The sequence below is a fragment of the Schistocerca nitens genome, chromosome 5, assembly GCF_023898315.1.
Source record: "Schistocerca nitens isolate TAMUIC-IGC-003100 chromosome 5, iqSchNite1.1, whole genome shotgun sequence".
NCBI classification, from domain to species: Eukaryota; Metazoa; Arthropoda; class Insecta; order Orthoptera; family Acrididae; genus Schistocerca; species Schistocerca nitens.
The window spans coordinates 232,733,083-232,746,550 of NC_064618.1; positions in this window are offsets into that span (position 1 = coordinate 232,733,083).

The window sequence follows — 13,468 nt, forward strand, 5'->3', positions numbered from 1 at the left end:
ATAGGCATTCTTCCATTTAAAAAAAGAGTATGTTTGCACAAAAAATACATTTTCTACATATTATTACAATCTGTTGTTTGGCTAACAACATGAGCCCCTGTCTCCCAATCCATTCTATGGAAATGACACGTCAATAGTACTTTCCATTACCACAAAATCTGCGGTGCAAATTTTAGGTGATTCACCCCATATACACTGAAGAGGTAACGATGACTCTGACAGATGACACGTACGTAAGCATCGTGTCTGATCACCTACGTCCATTCATGTCCATTGTGCATTCCGCCGGACTTGGGCAATTCCACCAGGACAATGCGACACCGCCTACGTCCAGAATTGCTACAGAGTGGATCCAGGAACACTCCTCTGAGTTGAAACACTTCCGCTGGCCACCAGTCTCCCCAGACATGATTTTTATTGAGCATATCTGGGATGCCTTGCAATGTGCTGTTCAGAAGAGACCTCCACGCCCTCGTACTCTTACGGATTTATGGACAGCCCTGCGGGATTCATTGTGTCAGTTCCCTCCACCACTACTTCAGGCATTAGTCGAATCCACGCCACGACGTGTTGCGGCACTTCTGATTGCTCGCGGCGCTCTACACGGTATTAGGCAGGATTACCAGTTTCTTTACCGAGCGAGGTGGCGCAGTGGTTAGACACTGGACTCGCATTCGGGAGGACGACGGTTCAATCCCGCGTCCGGCCATCCTGATTTAGGTTTTCCGTGATTTCCCTAAATCGCTCCAGGCAAATGCCGGGATGGTTCCTTTCAAAGGGCACGGCCGACTTCCTTCCCCATCCTTCCCTAATCCGATGAGACCGATGACCTCGCTGTCTGGTCTCCTTCCCCAAACCAACCAACCAACCAACCAGTTTCTTTGGCTCTTCTGTGATATGGAGTGAATCACCTAAAATTTGCACCGCAAATATTGCGGAAATAGAAAATACTATTGGCGTGCGGTTTTTATAGAATGGGTTGGGAGTCAAGGGCTCATATTTTTAGCCAAACAACAGATGTATTTTTTGTGCAAACATACCATTTTTAAAAATGGAAGAATGCCTATTGACATTGACAAAGAAAAAGTAGGATAAATTAGAATGTCAGTGGTCTTTGTTGCTGGAATCTAGTGCGAGTCGTTTACGAGACATCGTATTTTGAAAAATTTCCACCCCGACACTTGTTTGTGTCATTCGATCTGCGTAATTGCTAGGTACGATCTTGTTACGTTTGCTTACAGTGTGCTTGTGTGTTCCTTGAGTGCATTGTATATTGCTAGTCACTGAATGTGTGACGGTCTAAGCAGTAGGTTGTGAGAAGACGATGCGACCTACCAATGCACAAAAAGCCGATTTGGTAATGGAGTACGGAGAGTGTAGGAAGACTGCAGTTCGCTCTTGTACGCTGTATGTGGTAAGATATCCCAATAGACGCCAACCATCTCGAAAGTTACTGATCAGCATCTTCAACCAATTACATGAAAGTGGTAGTGTTGTACCTATATAATGTAACAGAAGGAAACCAGTGACGACAGAAGAGTGGGAAATTAATGTTCTTGGTGCTATTGCAGTTGATCCGCACGTTAGCTCCTGCGCAAATGCACGAGGAAGTGCCATGAGTCAGGCAAGTTTCCTACGCACTGCCCATCGATATAGGTTTCACCCCTATCACATCTCTCTCCATCAAGAGATGCATGAAAAGGATTATGAGAATCGTGTTAACTTCTGTACATGGACTTTAAGACAGGATTCTCCAGATATATCATCTATTTTGTTTAGTGATGAAGCCACATTTGGCAGTCATGGCCAGGTAAACCTCCGAAACATGCACCATTGGTCTCTTGACAGTTCCCGTTGGCTTCGTCTGGTGGAATGTCAGCGTCCATTGTGTGACAACGCGTGGTATGGTATAGTGAACCATGAGCTTACTGCCCCGTCTTTCATAGAAGAAACACTGAACACACACAAGCACCGCAGCCTCCTAACAGACCATCTTCTACGGATGCTAGAAGACATTCATCTGCAGACTAGGAGGAACCTGTGGGACCAGCAACTTTTGCTGCCGAGACGAAATTTATACTTTAAATAGAGAGACGAAAGGAAAAACTGGTAGAAGCGGACCTCGGGGAAGATCAGTTTAGATTCCGTAGAAATGTTGGAACACGTGACGCAATACTAACCTTACGACTTATCTTAGAAGAAAGATTAAGAAAAGGCAAACCTACATTTCTAGCATTTGTAGACTTAGAGAAAGCTTTTGACAATGTTGACTGGAATACTCTCTTCTAAATTCTGAAGGTGGCAGGGGTAAAATGCAAGGAGCGAAAGGCTATTTACAATTTGTACAGAAACCAGATGGCAGTTATAAGAGTCGAGGGGCATGAAAGGGAAGCAGTGGTTGGGAAAGGAGTGAGACAGGGTTGTAGCCTCTCTCCGATGTTATTCAATCTGTATATTGAGCAAGCAGTAAAGGAAAGAAAAGAAAAATTCGGATTAGGTATTAAAATTAATGGAGAAGAAGTAAAAACTTTGAGGTTCGCCGATGACATTGTAATTCTGTCAGAGACAGCAAAGGACTTGGAAGAGCAGTTGAACGGAATGGACAGTGTCTTGAAAGGAGGATATAAGATGAACATCAACAAAAGCAAAACGAGGATAATGGAATGTAGTCAAATTAAATCGGGTGATGCTGAGGGGATTATATCAGGAAATGAGACACTTAAAGTAGTAAAGGAGTTTTGCTATTTAGGGAGTAAAATAACTGATGATGGTCGAAGTAGAGAGGATATAAAATGTAGACTGGCAATGGCAAGGAAAGCGTTTCTCAAGAAGAGAAATTTGTTAACATCTAGTATAGATTTAAGTGTCAGGAAGTCGTTTCTGAAAGTATTTGTATGGAGTGTAGCCATGTATGGAAGTGAAACATGGACGATAACCAGTTTGGACAAGAAGAGAATAGAAGTTTTCGAAATGTGGTGCTACAGAAGAATGCTGAAGATTAGATGGGTAGATAACATAACTAATGAGGAGGTACTGAATAGGATTGGGGAGAAGAGGAGTTTGTGGCACAACTTGACTAGAAGAAGGGATCGGTTGGTAGGACATGTTTTGAGGCATCAAGGGATCACAAATTTAGCATTGGAGGGCAGCGTGGAGGGTAAAAATCGTAAGGGAGACCAAGAGATCAATACACTAAGCAGATTCAGAAGGATGTAGGTTGCAGTAGGTAGTGGGAGATGAAGAAGCTTGCACGGGATAGAGTAGCATGGAGAGCTGCATCAAACCAGTCTCAGGACTGAAGACCACAACAACAACAACAGTTCTGCAGGTTCGTAGGAGAGCTTCTGTAAAGTTTCGAAGGTAGGAGACCAGATACTGGCAGACGTAAAGCTGTGAGGACGGGGCGTGAGTCGTGCTTGGGTAGCTCAGTTGGTAGAGCACTTGCCCGCGAAAGGCAAAGGTCCCGATTTCGAGTCTCGGTCCGGCACACAGTTTTAATCTGCCAGGAAGTTTCATATCAGCGCACACTCCGCTGCAGAGTGAAAATCTCATCCTGAATACCACAGTTATTGTACAAGTGTCGGTGTGGGAACCTTTCAAAACACAATACCTCGTAAACGACTCGCACTATAATCCTGCTACAAACACCACTGACATTCTAATTTACCCTACTTCTAGTCTCTTAATGTCAATAGGTATTGTTCCACTTCAAATATTTATGTTTGCAAAGAAATGTACTTCCTTTGTAAGTATTATTGCAGTCTGTTGATTGGCTAACAATATTAGCTCATGGCTTCCAATCCATTTTGTGAAAACCGCTCGTCAATAGCAATTTACATTTCTGCAATATTTGCGGTGCTAGTTTTAATGAATGCTCTCTATTTGTGTTGTTGTTGTGGTCTTCAGTCCTGAGACTGGTTTGATGCAGCTCTCCATGCTACTCTATCCCGTGCAAGCTTCTTCATCTCCCAGTACCTACTGCAACCTACATCCTTCTGAATCTGCTTAGTGTATTCATCTCTTGGTCTCCCTCTACGATTTTTACCCTCCACGCTGCCCTCCAATGCTAAATTTGTGATCCCTTGATGCCTCAAAATATTTCCTACCAACCGATCCCTTCTTCTAGTCAAGTTGTGCCACAAACTTCTCTTCTCCCCAATCCTATTCAATACCTCCACATTAGTTACGTGATCTACCCACCTTATCTTCAACATTCTTCTGTAGCACCACATTTCAAAAGCTTCTATTCTCTTCTTGTCCAAACTGGTTATCGTCCATGTTTCACTTCCATACATGGCTACACTCCTTACAAATACTTTCAGAAACGCCTTCTTGACACTTAAATCTATACTCGATGTTAACAAATTTCTCTTCCTCAGAAACGATTTCCTTGCCATTGCCAGTCTACATTTTATATCCTCTCTACTTCGACCATTATCAGTTATTTTACTCCCTAAATAGCAAAACTCCTTTACTACTTTAAGTGTCTGATTTCCTAATGTAATCCCCTCAGCATCACCCGATTTAATTTGACTACATTCCATTATCCTCGTTTTGCTTTTGTTGATGTTCATCTTATATCCTCCTTTCAAGACACTGTCCATTCCGTTCAACTGCTCTTCCAAGTCCTTTGCTGTCTCTGACAGAATTACAATGTCATCGGCGAACCTCAAAGTTTTTACTTGTTCTCCATGAATTTTAATACCTACTCCGAATTTTTCTTTTGTTTCCTTTACTGCTTGCTCAATATACAGATTGAATAACATCGGGGAGAGACTACAACCCTGTCTCACTCCTTTCCCAACCACTGCTTCCCTTTCATGCCCCTCGACTCTTATAACTACCATCTGGTTTCTGTACAAATTGTAAATAGCCTTTCGCTCCCTGTATTTTACCCCTGTCAACTTCAGAATTTGAAAGAGAGTATTCCAGTTAACGTTGTCAAAAGCTTTCTCTAAGTCTACAAATGCTAGAAACGTAGGTTTGCCTTTTCTTAATCTTTCTTCTAAGATAAGTCGTAAGGTTAGTATTGCGTCACGTGTTCCAACATTTCTACGGAATCTAAACTGATCTTCCCCGAGGTCCGCTTCTACCAGTTTTTCCTTTCGTCTCTCTATTTAAAGTATAAATTTCGTCTCGGCAGCAAAAGTTTTTATATTAAACAATCTTTCATCCTACAATGTAGTAGTCTGGTGCATATCCAAGTGCACAGGAAACGGTAGATTTCCTCCGTAAGTTCAGGTGACGTCACTAGCTCCTTGATGATCACAGGTGAAGCTGCACAGTCGATGCTGGCCCCTGAATAATGGCAACGCGCCGTAATTGAGACCACCACGGCGCATGTTGCGAGCGCCTCTTAGCCGTCGTTGCGGAATATTTCAGTGATTAGCAGCCTCCATATCGACGGCTGAGTCGAAGCCTGAGGCACCGTTGGCAGGAATAAAACTGTTGCACTGATCACCCACTGTGTAACTTTTCGTATCCGTCCTTGCTTGTTCCATTGTTCATACTTGCGACAACTCGACATGATGAGAAACGTGGCTGTAGTATCACAAATTATATATATGCTCGTCGGAATTCTATAGCTTTTAAAACTTTCGTTATCTGCCAGCACATTTAATTCCCAGGAGAGGAAGTCCAGTATTTTTTGTGGCTGTTTGCTTTGCTCCTTTTTGTGCAAGTGCATAGGTAGGTTTAAGTCGTGGGTAGTGAAAACTTGATCCTAGTGTTATATTTATTAATACTGCTATCATTTTCAAATTGTGCCTTGCACTTCACAACAAACTTGATACTTGAATAAATGTACTGCACTGCTTACTGTTAGTGTATCTAATATTTTACACAACTGCCTATATAAAGTTGGAGCATGGGCATCAGATATTATCCCTGTAGTGCGTTACGGGGCAATGAATACCTTGTGTCTATGTTTGAAGTTGCCTCAGAAAATTATTACCTATGACATCAAAGACTAGAAGTATGCAAAGGAAGCTAATTTTCTGATGTTTTCATTTCCAAGATAAGCAGTTAAACTTAGAGCAAATGTTGCTGAATTCAAGCCTTAGAGGAGATCTATTAATGAAGAACGTGTATTTTCCATCAGCATAAGCAGATGGAGTCCACTGCAACTGTAAACATGATGTGGCTCTTCACTCAAAAAACTAAAACGCCACTAGGTTCCTCTCAGTAATTTAAATACCTAAAACGTTATGGCTCATTTGCCGATATAACTCGAATTTTTATATCAGTCAAATACCTGGTATGATCTAGAAAATTGTAATAAGCTCTAAATGTAGAGCAACCTTAAATACTGCTTCTGAAAATATACTACGGCATTTCACATATCTGGTGAGTGTCTAGGCAAAGAACTGTTGGAAAATTCGCGAAATAAAATAAATATAGCCAGATAACACCATTTCTGTTTCAAATTTTGTTAACTCGTCTTCAGTGACGACGTGTACGTTTAATGTTGGAGCATTCCGATATTTATGGTTACTAACAACGCAATGAGAAATCTATGTACACGTATTAAATAAGCCAGTGATTGTAATTGCTTTCTGTAATTATTGGGTGAAACTTGAAGAAGTTCCCATAGGAAGTATAAAGAGAGCATTAATACACTTACTCTCAGAATCAATTATCCAACCAAACCAACCACTGGCGCTCGTTTGACAAGTAAACATACAACTGGTAACGCAGAGAGGAACCTCAAGACCATGCATTACACAGAGGAAACAAAACGCTGAATCTTCAGGAGAAAATAGAAATATTCATTGACAACAGTGAGGAACTCTACAAAATACTTAATGATTAGCTTCAATTCACAAATAAAAATTACCCCCCCCCCCGGCAAAAAAATTTAATGAACTTGTATGCAGTATGTGATTAACACCAGTGTCCATGTATTATTACATAATTATAGCCTTATACTCGTCAGTAATATGCAGTAAGGCGGCGAAGTAACAAATTTAGTTACTGTGAACAGTCATTCTGAATTTATAGTATATCGTTGGTCTCCGACTTTTAAATCGAAAATCTTTATCTCTTCTGTGCTTTGACATTTCTGTTTATAGAAAAACTAGTTAATATGAATATTTGCGTGTTGCGATTACAAAAAAATGGTTCAAATGGCTCTGAGCACTATGGGACTTAACTTCTAATGTCATCAGTCCACTAGAACTTAGAACTACTTAAACCTAACTAACCTAAGGACATCACACAATCCTTGCCCGAGATAGGATTCGAACCTGCGACCGTAGCGGTCGCGCGGTTCCAGACTGTAGCGCCTAGAACCGCTCGGCCACTGTCAATTACAGATAGAACTGTTAACAGTTGAACTACCGTGCTACAAGTACTACGTGACAAATAATCGTATGTATCTACACTCCTGGAAATGGAAAAAAGAACACATTGACACCGGTGTGTCAGACCCACCATACTTGCTCCGGACACTGCGAGAGGGCTGTACAAGCAATGATCACACGCACGGCACAGCGGACACACCAGGAACCGCGGTGTTGGCCGTCGAATGGCGCTAGCTGCGCAGCATTTGTGCACCGCCGCCGTCAGTGTCAGCCAGTTTGCCGTGGCATACGGAGCTCCATCGCAGTCTTTAACACTGGTAGCATGCCGCGACAGCGTGGACGTGAACCGTATGTGCAGTTGACGGACTTTGAGCGAGGGCGTATAGTGGGCATGCGGGAGGCCGGGTGGACGTACCGCCGAATTGCTCAACACGTGGGGCGTGAGGTCCCCACAGTACATCGATGTTGTCGCCAGTGGTCGGCGGAAGGTGCACGTGCCCGTCGACCTGGGACCGGACCGCAGCGACGCACGGATGCACGCTAAGACCGTAGGATCCTACGCAGTGCCGTAGGGGATCGCACCGCCACTTCCCAGCAAATTAGGGACACTGTTGCTCCTGGGGTATCGGCGAGGACCATTCGCAACCGTCTCCATGAAGCTGGGCTACGGTCCCGCACACCGTTAGGCCGTCTTCCGCTCACGCCCCAACATCGTGCAGCCCGCCTCCAGTGGTGTCGCGACAGGCGTGAATGGAGGGACGAATGGAGACGTGTCGTCTTCAGCGATGAGAGTCGCTTCTGCCTTGGTGCCAATGATGGTCGTATGCGTGTTTGGCGCCGTGCAGGTGAGCGCCACAATCAGGACTGCATACGACCGAGGCACACAGGGCCAACACCCGGCATCATGGTGTGGGGAGCGATCTCCTACACTGGCCGTACACCACTGGTGATCGTCGAGGGGACACTGAATAGTGCACGGTACATCCAAACCGTCATCGAACCCATCGTTCTACCATTCCTAGACCGGCAAGGGAACTTGCTGTTCCAACAGGACAATGCACGTCCGCATGTATCCCGTGCCACCCAACGTGCTCTAGAAGGTGTAAGTCAACTACCCTGGCCAGCAAGATCTCCGGATCTGTCCCCCATTGAGCATGTTTGGGACTGGATGAAGCGTCGTCTCACGCGGTCTGCACGTCCAGCACGAACGCTGGTCCAACTGAGGCGCCAGGTGTAAATGGCATGGCAAGCCGTTCCACAGGACTACATCCAGCATCTCTACGATCGTCTCCATGGGAGAATAGCAGCCTGCATTGCTGCGAAAGGTGGATATACACTGTACTAGTGCCGACATTGTGCATGCTCTGTTGCCTGTGTCTATGTGCCTGTGGTTCTGTCAGTGTGATCATGTGATGTATCTGACCCCAGGAATGTGTCAATAAAGTTTCCCCTTCCTGGGACAATGAATTCACGGTGTTCTTATTTCAATTTCCAGGAGTGTATATGGAGTCTTCGGTATATCAGTTCAGTGATTAAGAGGTTTCGAGGAAAAATATTTCGTAATGTTTCCATGGGTGGCTTCATCCAGGCACTAATATTATGATATATATACGTTTTTTCGCGAATTGCTGACTCAAAAAAATTCTCAAACCTCCATTCTTACATTATCGCAAGTGGAATGAATGATTGTGCGCACAAATGTGAAACAACAGCAAAGTCATTATGCATTAAAATAGTGTATCGTCTTTGATAATAAGCCAAAGGAAGCTGAATCCGACCGTCTGTATAATAGTATGTGATTGCGGTTTATTTGGTTCATATAATTTTGTTTCGCTCTTCTGTTATTACTCAGATACAAGATGGGTCGTTAACGTGCTTCTGAAATAATTCTTTACTGCTGTTTACACAACTCAGTAATTAACGTGTAGATGTTACGTCAACGTGATTGCCTTTCTATGAAAGGAATCACATTTTTGCAAGAATCATTTTATTTTCTCTTTCAGCAAGATCAGGCGACTGCTAATACAATTTCTTCTGGAAGATTGTAACTAATTCATTCACCGACACCTGCGAAAACTGTACACGTATTACATCTCTGGAGATCCTCTTTACGTGTGCAATGGGACATCTAAAATGCAAATACTCTGCATTAATAAAGGGATAAAATCACACAGTTAGAGTTGCAGGTTGTCTATTCAACGGTTGTGGGGTGACAAAAATTTGATTTTCAGTACTTCGTATAGTTGCTGTTCGAATTTAAAACCTTAAAATTTTATCATAATCTATTCATTAAGAGCTATATTCTAACGTTAAAGATTTAACACAATAAATGAGGTATTGAAGTTAGAAACTATGTATGAGGGTGTGCTGAAAAGGAAAGTGTCCGAATTTTTTATACGCTTAACGCTTTTCAGATAAAACAACCAATATTAACATTCCATATTTTTATTCTTCATGTCTACATATTTATTTCTCAACATAATAACTCTGGCGCTCAACGAGAGAGACCAGTTTGCTGTTACCGTTACTGTATAATGTTTGACTTTGTTGAAGGAATCGCAACCTCACCTCTGCTTGCACCACTTCATGACTATCGAAGGGAAGTCCTAGAAGGCGTTCTTTAAGTTTTGGAAACAGATGAAAATCAGATGGAGGCAAGTCGGGATTGTATGGAGGACGAGCGGTGACAGGCGTAGGACTGATGGACATATCGCACATTATTGCCGTCGATCCAATCATCATCGTACTCAGCTTTCATTCTCCTATGCATTTCAATTCGAGGCAAGTTCTCTGCGGTTAGAAACTTGATTACAGGACGCTGTTCCTCACACACGGACATACTTAACGTTACACATCATTATGGCACACCTTACAATTCGGAGCCCTCTAGTGGCAGAAAAAGGGTTGTAGACCAAGTAATGTGCATGGCATGTAATGTCTTAACCGGTATTGAGAATTGAGAAGAGAACAAAAAATTCGAAGATATTACTTTCCAGCTCGTCCTCGAAGCTCTATTCTATAAAGGATCAGGGCGTTCTTTTCTCTTGCGGGAAAGGGGGGGGAGGGAAGGAATTACTGGTAAAAACTGTTTGCTACCTCATTCCGTTAAATATCTTTGAGAGAACTTGAATCAAACGACAAAAAGAAAGACATGTCTCAGAGGCCGCTGAAGTCGATATCGCCGGCAAAGTGCCGTGAGGCCATTTTTTTCAGCTGCTCCAAGAAATCCAATTCCAACGGCCAATCGTCAGCAGACAAATTACGTTCCTGACGAACGAAATGGCTGCTGATAGCAATGGTTTCGCATTCAGTGCTTCCTTCCACCCTGCTATGGCTACGCTAGTTTCTCCAGGAGCAAACGTGTGCTTTTTTGTGTTATTGGCAGTACTTTTTCATCATTCAGTATTCCGTCGGGTAAATCACATGTAGGAAATCAGTATACAACAGAATTTTTTTTTTGAATCATTAGTCTTCCTACTGGTTTGATGGCGGCCGCCACGAATTCCTTTTCTTCTGTCAACCACTTCATGTTGGAGTAGCACGTAGCATCGTACGTCCTCAATTGCTTGTTGGATGAATTCCAATCTCCGTCTTCCTCTACAGTTTTTGTACTTATCTTGAATACCATGGATGTTATTCCACAACGTCTTAACACATTCCTTTCTTCTGACAACCTTTTCAGCTTAGAGTAGCACGTAGCATCGTACGTCCTCAATTATTTGTTGCGTGAATTCCAATCTCTATCTTCTTCTACAGTTTTTGTACTTATCTTGAATACTATGGATGTTATTCCGACGTCTTAACACATTGTCCTTTCATCCTATCCTTTCTTGTCAGTGAATGTAATATCTCAACCGCTACTGAGAACAGAATAAAAATTTCAGAGGCGTTACTTTTCAGCACAGCCCTGCAGTCCTATCCTATAAAGAATCAGGGAATTAATTTTTTAGTGGTGGTGGTGGGCGGAGGGGAGAGGGGCGATGAGAACCTCCTCATTCCTTATCTTATCAGGCCATCTAATTTTCAACATCCTTCTATATTACCTGATGGCAAACACTTCAATTAGCTTTTTTCCGGTTTTACCCATGTTCATGATTTCATAACATATAATGCTGTGCTCCAAACGGTCAATCTCAGTAATTTCTTCCTCAAATTAAGGTCGATGTGTGATAGTAGTAGACCTCTCCTGGCCAGGAATTCCATCGTTGTCTGTGCTAATCTGCTTTCCATGTCCTCCTTGCGTCAACCGTCATGATATTTTGCTTCCAAGGAAGAATAGTTCCTTAATGTCTCTCTTAGAGTTACTCTCAATTCATATTGTGTACCCATTGGACTGTTCATTCCATTCAACAGATTTTGTAATCCTTCTTCACTTTCACTGAGGGTAGCAATGTCACCAGTGATTCTTATCACTGAAATCCTTTCACCCCGAATTTTAACCCCGCTCTTGAACCCTTCTTTTATTTCAGTCACTGCTTCTTCGAATAAACAGTATAGGTGGAGAACTACATCCATGTCTTACCCCCTACTTAGTCTGAGCACTTCGTTCGTGATCTTCCATTCTCACTGTTTCCTGTTGATTTTTGCACGTACCCTGTATTATCCGTCTTTCCCTATAGCTTACTCCTATTTTTCTCAGAATTTCGAATATCTTACACCATTTTGCATTGTCGAACGCTTTTTTCAGGTCGACAAATCCTATGAACGTGTCTTGTAATTTTTTAAGCCTTGCTTCAGTTATTATTAGTCGCTACGTCGAAACTGCTTCTCTGGTGCCCTAACCGTCCCAAATCCAAATTGATCATCTGTCACCTGAAAGATCTTTGATTTCTTTTTCCTTTTTACAGATACTTTTGTCAGAAACTTTGTTGCATGAGATTTAATCTGGTTGTGGGTTAGTTATCGCATGTATCTGCCTTTGCTGTCTTCGCTTTTGTCAGAAACTTTGTTGCATGAGATTTAATCTGGTTGTGGGTTAGTTATCGCATGTATCTGCCTTTGCTGTCTTCGGGTTTATGTGGTGTTTTTCCGAAAGTCTGACGTGGGGTACATCTCCAGACTCATTGATTTTACATTTATCTTGGTTGTCTCTTCTTTCGCTGATTTCAGAAATTTGCATTGTTAACTACGCCTTCTGCCGAATTTGATGCCATGTCTTCCAAAGCTCTATTACATTCAAATAATGGAACTTTTATGTCTTTCATTTAGAGTTCCATCTCTTCCTCAGTAAGGTCATCAGACGATTCCTCCCCCTCGCGGAGGGGCTCTCGTCTGCGCTTAACAGTGGAATTCCAATTGCATTCCTAAGGCTGACTCCTTGCTTTGACTTTTACCGAAAGTTGTTTTGACTTTGCTGTTCAATCGCTCTGAGCACTATGCGACTTAACTTCTGAGGTCATCAGTCGCCTAGAACTTAGAACTAATTAAACCTAACTATCCTAAGGACATCACACACATCCATTGACTTTTCTGTAATCCTTCCGACAATCATTTCCGATTTTTTCACATATCTCTTGCACCCATTTCGCCTTTGTTACCCTGAACTTGCCGTTTATCTCATTCTTAAGTGTCTTATATTTTTGTATGTCTGTCCATGAATACTTCTGTACTTTCTTCTTAGGTCGATCAAATGAAGTACTTCTTCTGTTGCCCAAGCAATTAGAAATACTTATTTTAGTTTTGGTAAATTTAGGGTAAAAATAGATAAGGATAAAGGAGGCTTTCCTGGCATTCATTGACACTGTTAAATGTTGTTCATTCGTGATATGATGAACCTCTTCACTGATGCTTCAATGAACTTATTCAGGCGCGTGACTAAGCCGTCGTGCTGCTCATAGAAAACCAACGTTTGGGGCACTACTTCATCGGTCGTTGATCAGAAATTACGTCACGCTGATGAATGACCAGGCGGTGCGTTTGATATCAGATGGGACTATTTCAACATAAGATTGATATACAAACGATCGAAGATGTTATAAAGTATTTCACAAATCCTTTTACAGACTTATAGAGGTTACAGAGGGGCTCAGTACATAAAATTTTGGTAAGAAGCCCGTGTACGGAAATGCACCGTTTGCATATGAAATAGTTTTTAAAGACCGGATCACTTTCAAAGCCCACCGTCCCTGTTGCAATTAAGACGCGACATACCATTTTCGTCCGACTAT